At 45.4% G+C, this 21,214-nt stretch overlaps 1 protein-coding gene across 2 annotated transcripts in view; it reads right to left on the bottom strand.

Annotated features, from left to right (window-relative positions):
* Window positions 1-21,214, bottom strand: part of LOC126192013 (unconventional myosin IC) — a 431,394-nt gene that overhangs the window by 393,004 nt on the left and 17,176 nt on the right. The window contains exon 1 of one of the 2 annotated variants that reach the window (XM_049932572.1): window positions 482-631. The exons of the other annotated variant lie outside the window; for it this stretch is intronic. The gene's annotated coding sequence lies outside the window, so the exon portion shown is untranslated. Of the gene's footprint in view, window positions 1-481; window positions 632-21,214 lie in introns of those variants that run through there. 2 annotated transcript variants of the gene reach the window in all.

Here is a 21,214-nt window from a genome sequence, read left to right as displayed (position 1 = left end):
GGAACTATGAAAGAAACAAACTGACATTCGATTCATGACCACATCCCCAAAACGTTAGTAAAAAGTGTTCCAACGGAAAAATCTAACCAAACAAACCTAAACAAGCCGCTAAAGCCACCAGCTCTATAATGAAAACACTGACAATCACAAAAAACAAAAATAGATGTGTTAGTTTGGTCGGTCCGTAGAAAATATACATCCCAATAGCCTCAACTGGAAATTGCCAGCACTATTGTATAAATGTAATTTTTTCTTGTAGAAGACTGACAACGGTTCCAACCTATGCTATAACTCCATAAGTTTCCACCTTGCACTGTTGTAGCGTGGTCAGAACAGAGACGTTGTATTTATTTCCAAATCTTCCTACGATAGGTAGGTTCGAAAGCAACAGTTAATGTGTTAGCTCAAACGAACATTTGACTGAGCGTCGGCGGCCGCTGGTAGAGCATTGCCCTTCAGGAGAACAATGTCGGGTACAAACCTGTCGACGGCGCGCCGGTGTCTCGCCGGCGACGGCTACGGTTAGTGGCGAGCGCGCGCGCTTGGTCACGTGACGGTGCGGTGCGTGCACGTGGGCGCCGTCCCTTCTGGCTGCTCTGCCTCAACTCACGACAACATGCACACCGGCCGGCGGTCGCGGCCCAACTGACTCACGGAGCGGCAGCGGGAGCGCCATACGGAGAAACCGGCCGCGCCGCGCCGCGCCACGGCGGGGCGGGGCGGAGGGAAGCACCCCGCCAGGCACCGAGACGCCCACGCTAAATATAGTGTCCGGCCTACCCCGCTCCTCGAGCACGGGATCTGCGTCTTGTACGCGAAACACCGTACAAAAAACTGATTCCTATTTCAGTATTTTCGGGGTTGAACAATCAACCTTGGAGCACCAGATCAGCTGGTCACACTGGAACGGGTTTTCGCGACGGGTCACAGGTACGCTGCTTGACAAAAAACCAAAAGTACCCGACACGTACACACCGTTGGCAGGTATGTAAATTACAGGAGAGCCTTACTAATCTATCGGCTATTGGACAGGGAGCATGATAGAACGCAGAGAAAATCGTGTTATCAGAGGAACACATTTATTGATTCATAATATCACAGTACTGTACAGCAAAACTTTAATGTTCAACTGGAGACACTGTTTGAAATATGTAAAAACAGTAAGAAAGCATTCATACACTAAAACACCTTACACGAAGCCGCGCGGTCTGAGGCGCCTTCTCACGGTCCTGGAGGTTCCCCCCCCCCCCCCCCCCCCCCCTCGGAGGTTCGAGTCCTCCCTCGGGCATGGGTGTATGTGTGTCGTGCATAGCGTAAATTAGTTTAAGTTAGATTAAGTACGGTCTAGGCTGAGGGACTGATGACCTCAGCAGTTAGGTCCCATAATACCTTACCACAAATTTCCAAATTTCTTTACATGAATGTGTAATGTACTGTAAAAACGTCTATCATATGGTAATATATTGTTACTGTCAGTAGAAACATCTGTAGTGCATTGAAATCCAACTGAATTACCCCTAACTATTTAAAACATGAGAATTTACAAGGTGAAAGAAAATGTACTGGTCATAAGCGGGACAAAAAAAGTCCGTAATTTGCTTTTGCCTAGCAGACGACAACTTTGATCTATTGGGGTAGACCGAGCGCTTTGTTCGATTTATTGAAGGGCTATATCAAACGCATTTTTAGTATTGCATGTGATACTCTATCTGTAGGTTCATTGTCTTCGCTGTAGTCATCATCTTTCTCGTTCCTATCGGTTTTTCCAGTTACAGCGTCAGTGAGTTGGCTGTCAGTTAATTCTGCTTCCCGTATGTAGTCAGCATTAGCTGTACTGATCCACTCACTCACGACCTTGGACTCAACTTACGCTTGTAAAGACAGCATCACATATTTACGTTTAGCTGGATCGATAATTTAGTTTTACACACTTTAGTAAGTAAAAAGAACATTTTCACAAATTTATTGGAAATATGCATCAATGTATTGAAAATATGTATGAATATGTATTGCACGTACTGATTGAACCACAAACTATCGAACTATCACACCTAACAACGGTCAAATATCTGCTGATCCTTATTGCACACGGTGAGACATCGACAAATCCAGGACCGATTTTAGCAGTGGTCAGTGTACGTAAACAAACTCCAGAGATGGGATGGTTGGACTAAGCGGTGAGTCGGCCCATCGGAGTTCGTATTAGAGAGGTTCTGCTGTATCGATGTTGCAGATCTCTGTCACAGATAAAATGGCCGTCAGAGTACATTAGTCTTGCTCGTGTTTAGAGTTGTTACCAGTCCTGGTAGAATACGTCAGGGGCACGAACAGTGTCGAGTGATCACGCTGAAGGACACGAATGTGCCGCGTATTCGTTTGTGAGTGTTGTGAGCATTTGGCACTATTTGAAGGGGCTGCGTTGTGGGTCACCATTTGGCCGGCTGGGCGAATCGTGCACTAGCCAGTTTTGTAGGGATGAGACAGTGGTCCGATGTTGGATTGCATGGGAACATTAGGGCAGGCGTCCTTTTCGTCAAAAATCCGGTCGAACTAATCTGACCACCATAAGGAAAGATCGTTCATTGTGCACCAAGCTCTTCGTAACCCCTTCACGCCAGCGCCTGCCATCCGAAAACAAGTAATGAAGTGCCTGCACCATTTTGTGTCATTCCGATCCATTAGAGTCTATCAGAAGCCGAGCTAAGAAATTACCATCCAGTGAGTAAGCTGAAGTTAAACCACAACACAAAATGTTGCGTGTGGAATGGTGTCATGACTAGGAAGTGTGGAAACGCTTTGTTTTCGATGATGAGTCGTCGTTCTACACTACCCCGGACGACCATCGTTTCAATGTTTTGGAGCAGTACAGTGGTGTTACCCTGCCAACATGAATTGGGGAGCCGTCGGGTATGACGTCAGGTCAGACAGACGGAACTCCAACGGCACATCTATACGTCACGGGAATTCTGCGTCTTCTGTTTTACCTCTCAAGCAACAGCATCGTGGTGTCATTTTTCAACAGTACAATGCTCCTGCATACAGGGCACGTGTGTCTATGGACTGCCTGCACGATGTTAAGGTGCTCCAATGGCCAGCAAGGTCTCCAGATCTGTCCCCAGTAGCCCAGACGTCGACTGCGCCCCAGAGCCAGTATCCAGAACATCAAAATGGTTCAAATGGCTCTGAGCACTATGGGACTTAACATCTATGGTCATCAGTCCCCTAGAACTTAGAACTACGTAAACCTAACTAACCTAAGGACATCACACAACACCCAGCCATCACGAGGCAGAGAAAATCCCTGACCCCACCGGGAATCGAACCCGGGAACCCGGGCGTGGGAAGCGAGAACGTTACCGCACGACCACGAGATGCGGGCCCAGAACATCAAAGACCATTTATCCTCAGTAGAGGATACGACGGCTTTAACACCCTTTCTAGCCCAATCAGTGCATGCATGTATGCAGGTCAGAGGTGGTAAAGCGGCATACTGATAAGTCGGCTCCTAATGCCAAGATCTTTGTAAATTTGACGGCTTGTGCTGGTATCGGTCCGTGATGCACGCTTAGTCCCACGTTTTCACCATTCCTCGTGACCAGAACATTTACAGAGGGTTGAGTTCAAATAAAAATTTGCTTCTACTGTGTTCATTATTGTGTTAGGAGGAGGAGGAGATTAGTGTTTAACGTCCCGTCGACAACGAGGTCATTAGAGACGGAGCGCAAGCTCGGGCGAGGGAAGGATGGGGAAGGAAATCGGCCGTGCCCTTTCAAAGGAACCATCCCGGCATTTGCCTGAAGCGATTTAGGGAAATCACGGAAAACCTAAATCAGGATGGCCGGAGACGGGATTGAACCGTCGTCCTCCCGAATGCGAGTCCAGTGTGCTAGCCACTGCGCCACCTCGCTCGGTTTTATTGTGTTAGGCATAAGTATGTTACGGCTATTATATTAAAGACATTGTGAGTTACTGTACGTAAACACAGGGTCAAGAACGGCCGCTTTCTAGCATATCAATGTCACAATTTCCTTCCTGCTATCGTCCGTACTGACTTCCGCTCGACGACGTAAACGAGTTCAAAGCCGAAAATGTACTACAACAAAACAATCCGTAAAGACGCCGTACTGTATGACATACTTACGGTGAGGCACAGTCGCAGTAAAGCGAAATCCGACGCCTGTGACGTCTGTCCTGTCGAGCATGCACCGCAGATCCGAGCCCGCGGATAAACCACGAAAATCCACCGAGTTACGCCACACAACGAAGGCACCCGGCCTCTGGGCAGATCTGCGAGAGCAGACCCGAGGCCGGCAGGTCGAACGAGTCAAAAATATCCACGGAAATGTCCTGCGGTTTTGGCCCAGCGCAGAAATCCGCCCGTGTGTGGCCAACTATTCGGGAACATCTACACATACAGGATTGTTGTTGTTGTTGTTGTGGTCTTCAGTCCTGAGACTGGTTTGATGCAGCTCTCCATGCCACTCTATCCTGTGCAAGCCTCTTCATCTCCCAGTACCTACTGCAACTTACATCCTTCTGAATCTGCTTAGTGTATTGATCTCTTGGTCTCCCTCTACGATTTTTACCCTCCACGCTGCCCTCCAATGCTAAATTTGTGATCCCTTGATGCCTCAAAACATGTCCTACCAACCGATCCCTTCTTCTAGTAAAGTTGTGCCACAAACTTCTCTTCTCCCCAATCCTATTCAATACCTCCTCATTAGTTACGTGATCTACCCACCTTATCTTCAGCATTCTTCTGTAGCACCACATTTCGAAAGCTTCTATTCTCTTCTTGTCCAAACTATTTATCGTCCATGCTTCACTTCCATACATGCTACACTCCATACAAATACTTTCAGAAACGACTTCCTGCCACTTAAATCTATACTCGATGTTAACAAATTTCTCTTCTTCAGAAACGATTTCCTTGCCATTGCCAGTCAGGAATGTAGTGTAATTAATAGCGGAAACAGACAAGGGTGAAATAACACGAAGGTGATCCCGAAAGTAAAGCTCCATTTTTTTAAATGTAAGGGAAGATTTATTTACTATAAATTGTTCGTAGTATTGAAACTTGAAAATTTTCTATTTCTACACATAATCACCATTTCGATAGATGCATTTTTGTGAACACATTTGTATGCCAGTGCCATACCAGCCCGCCGCCATGCTACTGAAGAAGAATCGGACCTCATCTTTCATCTCGTCGTCGTCACTGAAGCGCCTTCCAGTCAAGAGTTCTTTTAACTTGGGAAACAACTGGTAATCAGTGGGCGCTAAGTCTGGACTATATGGTTGATGGGTGACGATGTCCCATCCAAACTGTTGAAGAAGATTCACGGTTTGACGGGCGATTTGGTGGCGAGCATTGTCATGTAGAAGGCTTATGTCTTTGCTCAACATTCCTATTTTACGGTTCTGAATCGCCCGTCTGAGCTTTTACAGTGTCTTACAGTACCTATCGGCAATTATTGTTGTCCCGTGAATAATGAAGTCAACCATCAATATCTGCTTCGATCTGCCGTGACTTTAGCGGCAGACTGTGTGAACCGTGCTGCGGCTCGCGTTGGTGCCGTGTGTAGGTTTCTGCCAGACCGTATCGTTTAGTTGGCACGGTTGAGTTCTTTGTCTTCTTCTTGTGTTCACTGGCGCCACTAGGTTGCCTGTCCGCTAGTGGCAGCAGCGGCGCTTATCGATATGTAGTAACTGCTGCCCTATCTTTGAGGCGACCTCGTCCTTCTTGCGAGTGGTGTGAGTGTGGCAGTTCGGTTGGGAGCAGCGAGGTCCGCGCAGAGCGACAACACGCTAGGACCACTGGCGGCGTGTATAGACTGCCGGATCGAAGGACGGTGGTCACCAGGATGCCCGACCTCATCGAAACCGGATTGTGCATGTTTAAGTAGAGTGCATTGCAATTCACGTAGGGAAACCTCCACCATTGTGAAATCTCGCGGTTCTCCAGTGACTTGGGTTCGTGTTGCTGCTCGTAGTGTCGCCGAGGCGACCAGCAGTGAGTGGAGTCCTTGGGAAGGCGGATCTGATTAGCCTTCCCGAGCTTCTAATTACTATTTACTATTTTCAGCTTCTTACATTGTTAAGTTCAACCAGCGGTGTTTTTCTGACTTGCGGCCGCTAACGCCCCAGTTGCCTGCCCCGGGGGTTAGTGTATGTAACGGCAGTGTACATTTCCTCGCCTTGCCGCCGCTGTCCGGTGAAGCGTGTAAGTGTGACAGCTTCTTGATTATAGGTTGGTTGGCGTTCTTCTACCTTAGTGGTAGTCATTCCTTCTTGTTCCGGGCGCTCTAAGCACAGTATTCTGCGGGCGGAGCCCAGACCGCTGGTTCCGGCTTGTAATTTTACAGCTTGCATTTGTTTTGTTGGATGTCAGGTAGCCTCACCAAGATTATCATTAGTCGATCATTAGACTGCCACTAGTCTGCGTTACCATCTTGTGATCTGAGTGCAGCTCTTGGCTGCCTTTCTCTTCGCTTGCGAAAGTGTATTTGGTGTGACCTACTCAGAGGTCGATTCCTGGAGCACCGTCTGTCACTGGCCCTTGTGTTTTATTATTGTATTATTAAATTACCATAGTTTGTCTCACCTGTTTTTTTCTTTTTTAATTAACTTTTGCTATGCCATTCGCCGTTTGACAGTATATCTGTTAAATTTCTTGTAATTGCCATTTTGGCGTTAAAGGCCTTCAGCCGTGATTGTAGTTACTTGCTTTAAAATTCTGATTGCGACCACACTGGCTTGTTTTCAAAAATTATTTACTGCCTGTATTTTACATATTGTTAAATTTTAAATAAGTGCCATTTTTCACGTTAAAGCCCTTCAGCCGTGACTGTGGTTACATGCCTTAAAAGTCTGAGTGCGACTTTATTGGCTTGTGATTCTTGAGTTTCTCCCGGCGTATTTGATAATCAAAATATCCAGAGGTGTGCTGCCGGTCTATAGTGTCCAACGGGCACAATATTTCGGCGATCATACATGTCCCCATCATCAGGTGAACTGACGGACTGAGCTCCTGTGAACGTGCCGGCACGGAGATCCGTACGCTATGGCTGCTCAGAGGGAACTGGGTTCGGTTGCGGCGGCGGCCGATTTAAATACCCTCCACCCGCGGCGCGCTCCCTCCGCCGTCCGCGCCCCGCGCCACGGTCGCGCGGTGGAACAGATTGCGACGGCGTCTGAGATGACGTCGGTGTGATGGCTCTGTCCGCCGTGGTCGTCACAACTATACGTTTGCTCGATTTACTTTTGATTAACCCAATCGCTGGTTCCCAAGCCTTGCTAAGATTATAGCCACAGTCACGGTTTATGAGGTCGTGATTGGTGCGAATTTCGATGGCCTCTCTAACAACGCTGTCCCAGTATCTCGACGTCTGTACCAGAATCCTCGTGCGGTCATACTCCATGGCGTGATTTTCCGACAAACAATGTTCAGCGACCGCCGACTTGCTCGGATACATCAGTCGAGTGTGCCTCTGGTGTTCACGGCATCGATCCTCGACGGTACGCATCGTCTGACCAATATACGACTTGCCACATTTACACGGAATCTGGTACACGCCGGCCTTCCTCAAACCGAGGTCATCTTTGGCGCTCCCCACCAGTGCACGAGTTTTATTTGGAGGACAAAACACAGTTCCGACCCGGTGTTTCTTCAGAATGCGGGCGATTTTCCCCGAGAGTGCGCTTGTGTATGGAATAAACGCAGTGCCTACCTCCTCCCTCGTGACTTCATCCATCTCCACAGGTTGTGCTGCAGTGGGTGGGCGGAGAGCACGTTGAATCTGCCACTCTGAGTACCCATTTTTTCGAAATACAGTTCTCAGATGTTCCAATTCCTGGGGTAGACTCTCTGCGTGAGAGATAGTGCGCGCCCTATGTACTAGAGTTTTAAGTACCCCATTCCTATGTGAAGGGTGGTGGCAGCTGTCTGCGTGCAAATACAGATCAGTGTGCGTTGTCTTCCGATACACCCCATGACCTAGGGTGCCGTCAGCCCTCCTCTTGACCAAGATGTCAAGGAAAGGTAATTTACCCTCCGTTTCAGTCTCCATAGTGAATTTGATGTTGGGGTGTATGGAGTTTAGATGGGTAAGGAAGTCAAGGAGTTTATCCATACCATGTGGCCAGATGACGAACGTGTCGTCCATGTAACGGAAAAAGCAAGTAGGTTTCCATACGGATGACGACAGGGCTACCTCCTCGAAGTTCTCCATGTACAAATTCGCTACCACCGGTGAGAGTGGGCTACCCATGGCGACTCCCTCCGTTTGTTCGTAGTATTCTCCATTAAAAAGAAAATACGTGGAAGTCAAGACATGCCTAAAAAGTTCAGTGGTCTTCTCGTCAAACTTCTGACTAATCAATTCTAGTGACTCTCGCAGGGGTACCCTCGTAAACAAGGAAACGACGTCAAAACTCGCCATGATATCTGACTCATCCAACCTGAAGCTATCAAGGCGTTTAACAAAATCCACGGAATTACGGATGTGATGAGGGCATTTACCCACATAAGGACTTAATATTCCCGTCAGGTATTTGGCCAACAAATATGTAGGTGCCCTGATGTTGCTGACAATGAGGCGTAATGGTACCCCCTCTTTGTGAACCTTTGGGAGTCCATATAGTCTAGGCGGTACCGGACCTTGGGGTAACAATTTCTTAGAGTCACCCTCCGGTAAATCTGCGTCCTTGAGAAGCGCCCTCGTCTTGTTCTCCACCTTCTTTGTAGGGTCAACGCTGATCTTCCGGTAGGAATCGTCATTTAGCAGGCTCTGCATCTTATCAGTGTAGTCCTTATGGGAGACAACAACTGTAGCATTGCCTTTGTCGCCGGCCGAAGTGGCCGCGCGGTTCTGGCGCTGCAGTCTGGAACCGCGAGACCGCTACGGTCGCAGGTTCGAATCCTGCCTCGGGCATGGATGTGCGTGATGTCCTTAGGTTAGTTAGGTTTAACTAGTTCTAAGTTCTAGGGGACTAATGACCTCAGCAGTTGAGTCCCATAGTGCTCAGAGCCATTTGAACCATTGCCTTTGTCAGCCGGTAAGACTACAATTTCAGAACGCTCCCTCAGATCACGAATGGCCGCCCTCCCTTTACTGCTGATATTTGACTTCATCGGCTTGGATTTCGTCAACGCACGACAAGTTTCACGACGTATTTCCTCGGCTGATTCGGGCGGAAGTCGAGCTGCAACCTGTTCAACAGCACTAACAATATCTGCGACCGGAGTGAACTTGGGGGTGGGAGCGAAGTTGAGACCTTTCTGGAAAACCGAGACCGCATCATCACTCAACACCATGCCACTCAAATTGATGACAGTCTTGCATGGAACCTGCAGAGATGGTTTGTCAAGGAGACGTGAGAACTTAGCTGTTTGACGTCCCGCCGCGACCGAACCCAGTTCCCTCTGAGCAGCCATAGCGTACGGATCTCCGTGCCGGCACGTTCACAGGAGCTCAGTCCGTCAGTTCACCTGATGATGGCGACATGTATGATCGCCGAAATATTGTGCCCGTTGGACACTATAGACCGGCAGCACACCCGTGGATATTTTGTTTATTGGCTTGTTTTCAAAAATTATTTATTAAAATAAATGAGTGAAATTGCAAAGCAAACCAATAGTAATTGATTCGAGCCCGTCCACAGTCGTAACCCATCCTGCCTTCCTTAGTTACCCAGGTTTCTCTGTGTTCTTTTGAATTTTCGCGGTTTGGGTGAATCGGATCGCCGCCATTCGCGTGATTGTTGTTTACTCTCAGGTGCGAAATGGTAAGCCCAGGTTTGAGCACCTGTGACTACTGAATCCAAAAGGTTGCCTTTTCATATGCACAGCGCTGAAGAAATTGGCGGGAAGTTTCAACGCGTTGTCGTTTGTGGTCTTGTGTCAGCTTTCTTGGGACCCATCTTGCGCACTCTTTCCGAAATTTCAACATTTCAGTCTGGTGAATGGTACTTCGAGAAACCTCAGGAAAAACATTGCAAAGCTCATCGAGAATAATCCAGAGGTCTTAAAGCAAGATCTATTCATGCTTTGCGATTGCCTCTTTGGGGATTGGCGGTCTCCCGCTTCTTTGCTCGTCTTTAATTTCAGTACAATCACCTGCAAACTCTCTATACCATTTGCGAACATTTTTTACATCCATACACGACTCTCCATACACATCGGTCAGTTGGTTTAACGCCTTTTGCACTCAAAAGCCAAATAACTGCGCGAACTTCGCACCTTCAGGTAATGGCTGACGGGAGCTCCATTACAACCTCTACCAAGCCGCGACTGGATGCTCCAGCGGATGTGCCCTGGTTTTTGTAGAGAGTGCAGGGAGCGAGGAAAAACACAGTATGTCCAACAACGACGCAGTTTCCCTGCGGCCCCTGAGTTTTGGAGACCTCCTTTTGGTGTTACTCTTGACGACAATACAAGTAAATGAACTCTACACAGAGCGAATTCCATACGTTTACTGTCATCTCTAGCAAATGGACAAGTCACGTCACCCTGGGTCTCTGCACTTTGTGCTAGTACAGGAGAGTCAAAGTCGTTATTCTGTCATGCTGTTTAATCACGTCATGTTTACATGTATCGTACACTGTGATTCGTTTTTGGACAGGTCTTGAGAGGAGGAAGTGGATTATCCAATAAAAAATGTACGGTGCTGTTTGAAAAAGACGTACTGTTGTTTATATCTTCATAACTAACAAAATTACAAGAAAGTCAATCATTTTGGTTAATGTCGACCTAGCAGTTAAACACTATTTGCTTCATATACACATTGTTCAGTCACATTTTTGTGACCAACTGTTAAAAGCCCGAATAACTCGCTGGACGTGCAGGAAGAGGGTGAATGAGGTTCTGGAAGGTATCGACAGGGAGGTGCAGCCCCGTAGCCGGCTGCGCTAGGTTCCTCGGCGGAGGATTCATGGCTCTCACTGCCGGATTGGGGTGGTCCCACAGATTCAAATGACTCTGAGCACTATGGGACATCAGAGGTCATCACTCCCCTAGAACTTAGAACTACTTAAACCTAACTAAACTAAGGACATCACACACATCCATGCCCGAGGCAGCATTCGAACCTGCGACCGTAGCAGTCGCGCGGTTCCGGACTGAAGCGCCCACAGATTCTCGACTGGGTTTAATTCAGGGAGTACGATAAAACCTTGGTGCTGTACTAACCACGCACGTTCATTGTGAATGTGTGACATGTTGCGTTGTGCTGCTGGTAGGTGCCATCGTGCTAAGGAAAAAGTAACTGCTTAGGAATCGATTTCGTCATCAAGGATAGATGCATATTTGGATTCATCCATTGCGCTTCAGTCCAATGACTAGATCGTCCAGGGAATGTCACGAAAACATTCCTCGGACTATAACGCTGATTCCTGCAATCTGGAAGCTATCGACGATTGTTGCAGGATGTTTGCTTTCAGATGTTTCATGTCGTACACGCCAAAGCCCCTGTCCGATTGGGCATAAGGTTCGACACGGTCGCGAGTGGAACAGTGACCCGAAAACGTAGAATAAATTTCTCTTATTTCACGTCTGTGGTCACAGAATTGTAGGACCTCAGACTTCCGGTTTCTGCATTCTGGCAAGGGAACCTCCCCATCGCACCCCCGTCAGATTTAGTTATAAGTTGGCACAGTGGATAGTCCTTGAAAAACAAACACAGATCAATCGAGAAAACAGGAAGAAGTTGTGTGGAACTATGAAAAAATAAGCAAATTATACAAACTGAGTAGTCCATGCGCAAGATAGGCAACATCAAGGATAATGTGAGCTCAGGAGCGCCGTGGTCCCGTGGTTAGCGTGAGCAGCTGCGGAATGAGAGGTCGTTAATTCAAGTATTCCCTCGAGTGAAAAGTTTAATTTTTTATTTTCAGACAATTATCAAAGTTCACGCATTCACACATAATCAACTTCGCTCTCCAAAATTCCAGGACATGTTCAGATTTGCTTGGACATATGCACGATTTGACGGTCTACACAAGGAAAAATTTGAAAAAGAAATGAACGTGCGTGGTTAGTGCAGCACCAAGGTGAGTTTATCGTGCTCTGTTTTGACAGAGCACAGGGAAAACTGTGCGACTGTGAAACACTGTTGCATTCATTTGTTGCAGTTTATGAGAGAAACTCTTATGTTTTCATCAATTTTTTGGGAGTGATTATGACATCCACAAGAAAACCTAAATCGGTCAAGGTAGAAGAATCTTTTTACCCGTTCGCCAAGTGTACACGTTAGGTGAGTCGACAACATATTCCTGTCATGTGACGCACATGCCGTTACCACTGTCGTATAGAATGTATCAGACGTGTTTTCCTGTGGAGGAATCGGTTGACCTATGACCTTGCGATCAAATGCTTTCAGTTCCCATTGGAGAGGCACGTCCTTTCGTCTACTAATCGCACGGTTTTGCGGTACCAGTGAACAGAGACGTCAATGAACGAACGGACAGATGATAACTTTGCGAAAATAAAGAAAGTAAACTTTTCGCTCGGGGGAAGATTTGAACCAAGGACCTCTCGTTCCGCAGCTGCTCACGCTAACCACAGGACCACGGCGCTCCTGAACTCGCAGCCCCCTTGATGTTGCATATCTTGCACATGGACTATTCAGTTTATTTTTTACATAGTTCCACACAACTTCTTCGTGTTTTCTCGATTGATCTGTGTTCAGTTTTTCAAGGCCTATCCACTGTGCCAACTTATAACTAAATCTGAGGGGGTTGCGATGGGGAGGTTCCCTCGTGAGGACCTACAAGTTTGTGACCATAGACGTGAAATAAAAGAAGTTTATTGTACGATAGAGCATGAAACTCCACTCTGTGGAAGTCCAGTTGCGGTATTGGCGCGCAAATTCCAGCCTTCGTCGTCGATGAACAGCAGTGCAAGGGTGCATGAACCAGACGCCTGCTGCAGAAGCCTAGGCGCAGCAACGTTCACTGAACGGTCGTTGAGGAGACACTGCTGGTAGCCCCTTGGTTGATCTGTGCAGTCAGGACTGATGACCTCAGATGTTAAGTCCCATAGTGCTCAGAGCCAGAGCCATCTGTGCAGTCAATTGTTCAAAAGTTACACGTCTATTCGCCCGAACACATCTCAGCAGCCATCGTTCACCCCTATCACCTATGGCCCGTATTGCACCGCAGTTGGCGCCGGTTTGGATACCGCCATTTTGCCACGCATGGTATACATTGACTTAGCTGTTTCCGAAATGTTTCCATTTTGTCCGAAAGCCAACGTCGGACAAATCGCTCTGTTACCGCATTACAACAACGACTGCAGAATTTTCCGCTGCCACCGGCACACATTATATACCCTCCGATGCTTGTGCTGCCACACACCGTCTGTGAGTCGTTATTGCACGCTCACACTGAACATACGTGGCAACCATATAAATGTGACTGCTCGGGTATTATTATTATTATTATTATTATTATTATTATTTTTGCTTCTGGACAAGAAGTTGTTAGAGCTGGTCAAGATGAAGGGGTAATTCTGTATACGTAAATGTAAATATGGGACTCAGTCCTGTCGAAGAGTTGAAACCGATCGAGTGGCGCATTGTTTAAGGCACTCGATTCACAGTTGGAAGGAATGAGATTCAAATCTTCTTCTGTCTACGTAGAACTATGCTTCCTGCCATTTCCTTAAATTACTTAATATGAATGCTGCAAAGGTTCCTATTAAAAACATGACTGACAATTTCCTGCGGTGCCTCAGTTCGGTGGAGAGCCTGTGACCATCGTACGTTGGCTGGGGCGAGGCAGCACACACACGGTTGAGTTAAGTAATATTATTGACTTGGTACAAATGTACCATGTATTTGTAAAAAAATTTTATGGGGTCTAGCCGCTATAGGTGTTGATTTTAGCCTTTGACTATGCCTATTTAGACAAGCTGTTTTATATTTGTTCTGAAGAAGGCGTGGTTACCAACGCTAAAACCTAGGTAAACACCAGGTAGTTTGTGCAATCGAGGCGGATTTTTCATAATTATTTCGATACTTACGATTGCTGACGCGCTGCAATTCTGAAAGTTCTTAGTTTCCTCTTCAATATTTGCTCAATCTGAATCTGCGCTTTGCCTGTGATGAACTCGCTGTAGACGAGAGTAGTGAGATAAACCCAACATCACACCACTCTGCATTGTTTCCAAATTTATTCAAGATGGGGAATCCAAGATGGCGGCCATAGATGTAGCAACATCACACTGACATCATGGTGGGATGTACAAATTTTGGTGGGAAAACAGGTTAATTGGGATACCTCCACAACCTAACTCCACGCCCCCTCCCCCTCCCTCCTTCCTCTCCCCTCCCCTCCCCTCCCCTCCCCTCCCCCCATCTGGAAATTGGCGTGAAAAGGACTCAATCTGTGCTGGACTGCCAGTTAGGACACACTTAAGACTTTGTTTTGTATGCAGTGCAGTATACTGTTTATTTAAACAATCTGATTTGCCACTGATTGAGCACTATACAGTATCTCCATCCAGTGTGTTCATCTTGAGGTCCAGAGACCAACTGACCTAGTTCACGGCACCACAGCCAGAGGGTGCTGTTGGCCTTCTCTCTCCTCTCCTCTCCCCTCCCCTCCCTCCTCTCTTCTCCCCTCCCCTCCCTCTTCCTCTCCCCCTCTCCTATTCCTCCTCTATCCCTCCCCTACAGCTCCTCTCCTCCTCCCCTACTGCTCCTCTCCCCATCCCCTCCCCTTCCCCTCCCGTCCCCTCCCATCCCCTTCCCCTCCCCTCCTGCGACACAATCCATGATGGCAGCCTGGAGAAAAAATGGCAGGAAATTCGCTCAATGTGTGGTATGCTTCCCAAGAGGACAGACGTATTGTTCACTGTGTACTATGTGTTCAATGTGTGAGGTGTGTGTTGGAGGAGGAGGAGTTTAACAGGTTTAATAGTTGTAATTATGCAGCTGAGTACTGTGTGCATAGCCACTTGCACAGTGCTTGGAAACTGATGATATTTGGTGAATGTATGAAGGAGACAAAAACGCTTCATCAAATAATGAAGACACAGCAGGATGGGGTTATGCTACACTTCACAACTCACGATGACAAATGCATGTGCTGGAACTGTAGATCATTCAGTTAAATTCCAGTCATTCTTCCAAAGTGCAAGAGGCAAAACGTTCACCAACTCTGGCACAAACATCCATATGTACAATTGAAAATGCCGGTGATGAGCAGGGATGGAAGACCTCAGTGATGCAATATTTACTGAGAATGTCTCTATTATTCCGGCATCTTCTGTGTATTGACGAATGCAACATCCTTAAACATGAACTGTCTATGCTCATCATCATAGAAACCCTGGGCATCTACAATGATGTTCACACCTTGAGGTGCCATTGTGGAATGCCCTGGATATGCAGCAACACCTGTTCATTTATACAGCATGTTGCACAATACCGATGAGCTTTAAGTCGTTAATCACACCGTCATGCAGAACCAAAGCATATATTGGAGTGTGTTCCAGGAACTTTGCTGAAGATTCAAATTCAGTTCGTAAATATATAGGTCCAAATTTGACTATCTCGTTCTGTTTTGAGCAGTCTATTACGATGAGCAGTGACAGCTATTTGAATTTCTGTAGATTGAGAAGACTCCCTCCTCCTTCTTCTTCAGCACTTTTGTAGTAAGAAGCACGATACCTCGCTTACATGTCATTAGTAGTAGGGTGCTGGGGCTTTGGGTAAAATTTTGATATCAAATAGATAGCAAATTTATATGCAAATTAATTAAATTCATCAATTAATTACCTCCAACGACACTCACACCTGGGAATTGGCAGGAAATTAAAAATGGCGATGCCCTTTCTGGGAGTCAAACATGGTTCTTTCAGACAGAAAGCCCAAGTGCACCCCTCCAGATGCAGGAGAGAATGGTTATGTTAGTCTACTTTATTTATTTTGGCTGGGAAATTGAAGTAAAGATTGGTTCTAATATTCGAAGCCATACAGTAAAGTAGTCCAGTCGCAATTATTGACAAAATTATATCTTCTCTTAATGCTTAAAACTTGGTTGAAACCCGTTTCCTGCCTGCATATGCTCTTTTCGCCACAGCAGTTCTTCTAATCTGCACGGAGCACCCATAAATGATCGATCCTAGGTAACAAAGTTTGTTTACTTGCTTTATTTTGTTTCTTCAGATTTTAATCTTTGCCGATGCTTTTGTTTTTCTTTTCTAGCTACAACGATATTACTGTTGTTTATCTCAGACCGCAACTGATACTCTTCCAAGATATTCGACTACTTGCTTATACACCACGTTCTGCATGTTCATTTCGGTGTCAGCGACCATTTCTATATCATCCGCAAACATGATGTAGCATGTGGTGTTTCCATTTACCTATTCCTGATATTTGTGATTTAAAGCGTTTTATTGAAAATGCAATATTCAACATAAGATGCAGATACGTTAAAGACACCAGGACAAAGCGATATGTTAGTCGAATGTTATTAGCGTGAGGCACTACTGTTGAGTAACAGACGATTGTTGATCATTCAGCGAGATATCGTACAGCGCGCCGTAAATTGGAAAAATACTGAACCGGATGCTACTTCATTTCTATCGTGATCCTCCTAAGACTGAAACAGGCAAATAATAAGTAAAAATAAATGAGCAAAAACAGCGTAGAAAGTTCACGGCTCGTGGAGAAGACACAAGCGTGAACTGTAATTGCTGAGTTAACGACGTTGGTCGTGCCTGGAAGCTGGATAGTTTCGGGACGGAACACGTCTTCTTGCGGTCGAATCCCACTTGTTTTGCTTGTTTCCATGGCAAGAAAGCGAAATATAAGGACGTACATTTCACTACGCCTCGTACTTCTGCAAAATGATGTGCTCTAATTAGGTGACCTGTTGATGCGTGCGCCTGACAGCTATTCCATTTACTCTTTGCCGTCTGATTCCTGACCGTACTCATCTATCGATGGATCAGCATGTCTGTACTGTGCCTACAGGATATTAAAGGATCATTTTGTCAGTCGTTTCAAGATGATCATAAATCATTTGGCATGAGCAACATTTGTCCACATATCTGCCGTTACAGAAAAGACCTCAGCTCTTACAAGTTCATCAACTTTCACCCCATTGGTATCCAATTTAGAAAACCAAAGCGTCACACAATTCTCTTACTGTACGTATTTCCATCCACTGATGTCATTTCATATAATAGGCAACGTATCCACTGCTCAGAAACGTGATTTATAGATGATGTCTAGTGTACTTTCTGTAACTTCATGTAGGCAACTTAAAAAAAGAATAACATACAGACAACAGCCTCACAGTACATGTGGTGAAATCGGTGAAAAATTGAAACTAATAAGTAATCATAAGTGTAGCGCAAGGAATAATAACGATCCCAGCTTTTCACAATTTAACCCGACAGTTACACAGAAGACAATGAAGTATCTGACCTTTACTTATGATTTAAAGTTACTGGCAGACAAAGAAACATTTGAAACAAACTGATGTCACATTTATTTCCTAACTTCTTCTACTCCACAGATGATTTTCGGGATTGATAAAATGTGTATGTGAGGGTTTCAGCTACTAAATTTAAATGTAGATAACGATTAATATAAAATATTATTTTGAAATGACAGGTTCGCCAAGGTCGCTTGTAAATCGTTTTATTGATTATCGGTTTCTGCTGTCATCATTGGATGTTGGAACACATTAACAGGACTTTATGATCTGTACAAATATGCAAGACACATAGTGATGCTGCATCGTTTTATAATAGAAGGCAGCAAGGAACATCAGCATGTCGAATCAAGTCCCACAAATATTAAACATACATCATGTCGTGCTGATGTCTTAGCGCAATTGTTCACGTATACTACAATGCCCATCGGCCGAGTGAAGGAGTATTCACGTTTCGTACTTTCACTGCTCAGTAAGAGCTAAACAATATTAACATTACGGTGATGTTAGGGTTTTCCAAAGCCCGATTCATGCGGGAGATTTGCTTACATTTCCCTAAACTTTAGTTTCGTTCCTCGGGCCCGACGCGAGATTCACCATCCGAAGAGGCATGCGGTCGCAGTGGCAAGTTGTGGCTTGTGCTGAAAGTCAATGAGATGTTTACTGAGCTGACTGAGGCGAAGGACGCACAGCTCCACGTAATCGCAATCCATCGCGTTACTTTGTCTCCAAGTCTTAAAATCTTTGTTACGGATTTGTGGCTCTCATGTTCGGTTCAACAATATCCTCAGCACTCTGTCTCGTGATATAAGCCTCGCTCGATAGGTCGTGGTTTTGTCACTGGGGATAAATTTCCAAATGTCAGTTGCTAGTTATTCTTTTTTTTCAGAAATTCGTTCCCATTTTCAAATGCTGTTTACATTTGTGTTTTACATGACCTGCATGTCTATTGTTTTGCTTCACTTTCTCCGCGGTCGTCTCTTTATGGTCTTAATTTATTGTGCCTTCTTCATCACGTAGAAATTCACGTAGACGCAACGCACCATCCACAATGTTTATTTACATTGTCATGAGGTAGGGAAATAAAGGCAGAACAGCACACACGCAGAAATCGTATCCAACATTGATGTAAACTTCTACAGCACTTGACAATCGGAATAAATTCCTGAAACACGCCTTTAAATCATTGTTGACAGAGATGCTAGCTTCCATAAAAATTTATGATGGAGGAAATTAAGTAAAATTTATCCCTCTACAAGAATATCCTCACATTGGACCGACGTTTTTATATCCCCAGAGTAATTATACAAGGGTGGTTTGAAAAGTTCTGGGAATCACCACGAGAGGTCAGCGCTAGCGCAACGAGTTGTTCACGTGATATTCATTGGACTGACTACTGCTTGTAAACATGTGCCACGTCAGTGCTCTTGGAAGAGAGCTGTGGCGGTGACGTGGCTCTGTTTTTGTTCCCGTTTAGTGATTTGCGAAGACGGGAAAAAATCGATATTCGGGCAGTGATTAAGTACTTCGTAAAGAAAAGTATGAAGGCAAAGGACATTCATGTCGATTTCCAGAATACACTGGGGGACTCTCCTCCTTCATATTTAATTGTTGCCAAGTGGGCAAATGAATGTAAATTTGGTCGGGAGAGCTTAGATGATGATCCGCGCAGTGATCGACCAAGATGTGTCACTACTCCAGAAATTATGGAGGATCTCCCATTGAAAGTGCGTGAAATTGCTCACGCTCGCCAGATGTCATCTGATAATGTATATCACTTTTTATCTGAAGAATTAGAAATGAAAAAGTTATCTGCAAGATGGGTGCCGCGACTATTGACGCGCGCCCGCACACATGTGCCGTCGCCATGGCAAAATTACACGAACTAGGGTATGAATTGTTGCCACATCCGCCTTATTCACCTGATATGGCTCCGTCTTCCCAAAACAGCACATTTTTCTTGGTGGACCAAGATTCACTTCAGACGAAGAATTGATAGCCGGGGTTGACAACTATTTTGCAGGACTGGACGACACTCATTTTCGAGATGGGATCAATGCACTGGAACATTGTTGGACCAAGTGCATTAATCTACAAGGAGACTACATTGGAAAATAAAAGTTCCAGTGATCTAAGTACTTTTTTCTATTCCGTTCCGAGAACTTTTAAAACCATCCTCAGTAACAGAGGTAGATTATTACCACAAATAATTCTGGATAAGTTATTAATTTTTCGCTAAATATGCAACAGTTTGTAGACGATCTATTTATTTACCTATTTTATTGCTTGATTCACTTGTCTTGGAAAGATTAGGGTCAATACACCCTACGTGTCGTTCGGTGCACTTTAGTCTTCACTCAGAAGACTGATTTGACGGTGCTCTCCACGCTATAGCTATCTTGCGAAAGCCTCTGTGTGACAGATATGCAGATAGCCGTTACAGCCTATGTTCATTTGAACCTGCTCACTGTATTCAAGCCTTAGTCCTCATCTACAATTATTACTCCCCACGCATTTTCTCCCATTACCAAATCGACGATTCCTCAGTGCCTCAGAATGTGTCCGCTTATCCGATTCTTTCTTTTAGCTTAGTTGTGCCATTAATTACATTCTTTCTCATTCTGTTCAGCATATCTGCACTCTCCCCCTTGCACCACATTGCAAAACGTTCTATCATCCTCTTGTCTGAAATGCTTATCGTTCACTTTTCACTTCCGTATAAGGCCACATTCCATACCTTCAGAAAAGACTGCAGAGCACTTTGAAACACCCCCGTTTTGGCCTTTATTGGGTTTTGCGTGATTTACCGAAGTCGCCAAACAGTTAATTATTATGATTATATGACTGTGTGCTTAATGGATGAAATGCTATCGGTTTTCATGCTGTGGTTTCTGGGGTATTTCAACCGAGTGCGGCTGTTCTGAGACTGAATAGTGGAATGATTGAAAGTTTGCCTATTATTAAGGACCACAAAGGTTGCGATGTACTAACTAATATGTATTTGCTACTAACACACAAATTATGAGGCAGTTGCTACCTTCGCCTTACACGTTTAATCACGGTTTTATCTTTTTATTGGTTGCTGGTTTTAAGTACTTCGTCACACGCAATGATGATGGTTAAAATTCACAACAATCCTCACTGCAATCCATGGTTGTTGCTGCCCGACGCGGTTGACGCGAAACACGTAATTCGGCACTTGTCACTTTCTGTTTCATATCACTCGCGAATCGGTATTGATGAGGGTCAACCCCACGACGATCAGGGGGACGCGCTCATTCGTCATACTCCGGTGAATTTACCGTTTACTACTCACTCGACCATCATTCTTGCCCGTTTCTCCAGTATTACTTCTCACTCGACACTCGTCTGACTGCCTCCTCCAGCGCTCGACAATTGACTCCTGTCTGCTATCGACCTGGGTGTCGGATACTAGCATCTATGTTTGTGGGATCACGGTCCCCTTACAACTTAAATGAATCATATGAAAGATTTTCACTAACTGTTATCTTAGTCGCTAGTAAATATTCTGGACTGAATGGTTGCGGTCCATGAAACTTCATTGTTATTGTTCTATCTTCCAGAGCAGCAGTGAACATCTTTAGAGATGTTCTTAGTATCACTGAGCCAACAAGACCTATGCCGACAAGGCACATCTATAAAGATTTTCATTGCAGCTCTGGAAGAAACGTCAGAAACAATGAAGTTTCGAGGACTACGGCTTCATAACCCGGAAGATTCACCAACAACTTAAATTTATACTCGA

The sequence above is a fragment of the Schistocerca nitens genome, chromosome 1 (assembly GCF_023898315.1).
Source record: "Schistocerca nitens isolate TAMUIC-IGC-003100 chromosome 1, iqSchNite1.1, whole genome shotgun sequence".
NCBI classification, from domain to species: domain Eukaryota; kingdom Metazoa; phylum Arthropoda; class Insecta; order Orthoptera; family Acrididae; genus Schistocerca; species Schistocerca nitens.
This window is presented reverse-complemented; position numbering and strand designations above follow the sequence as displayed.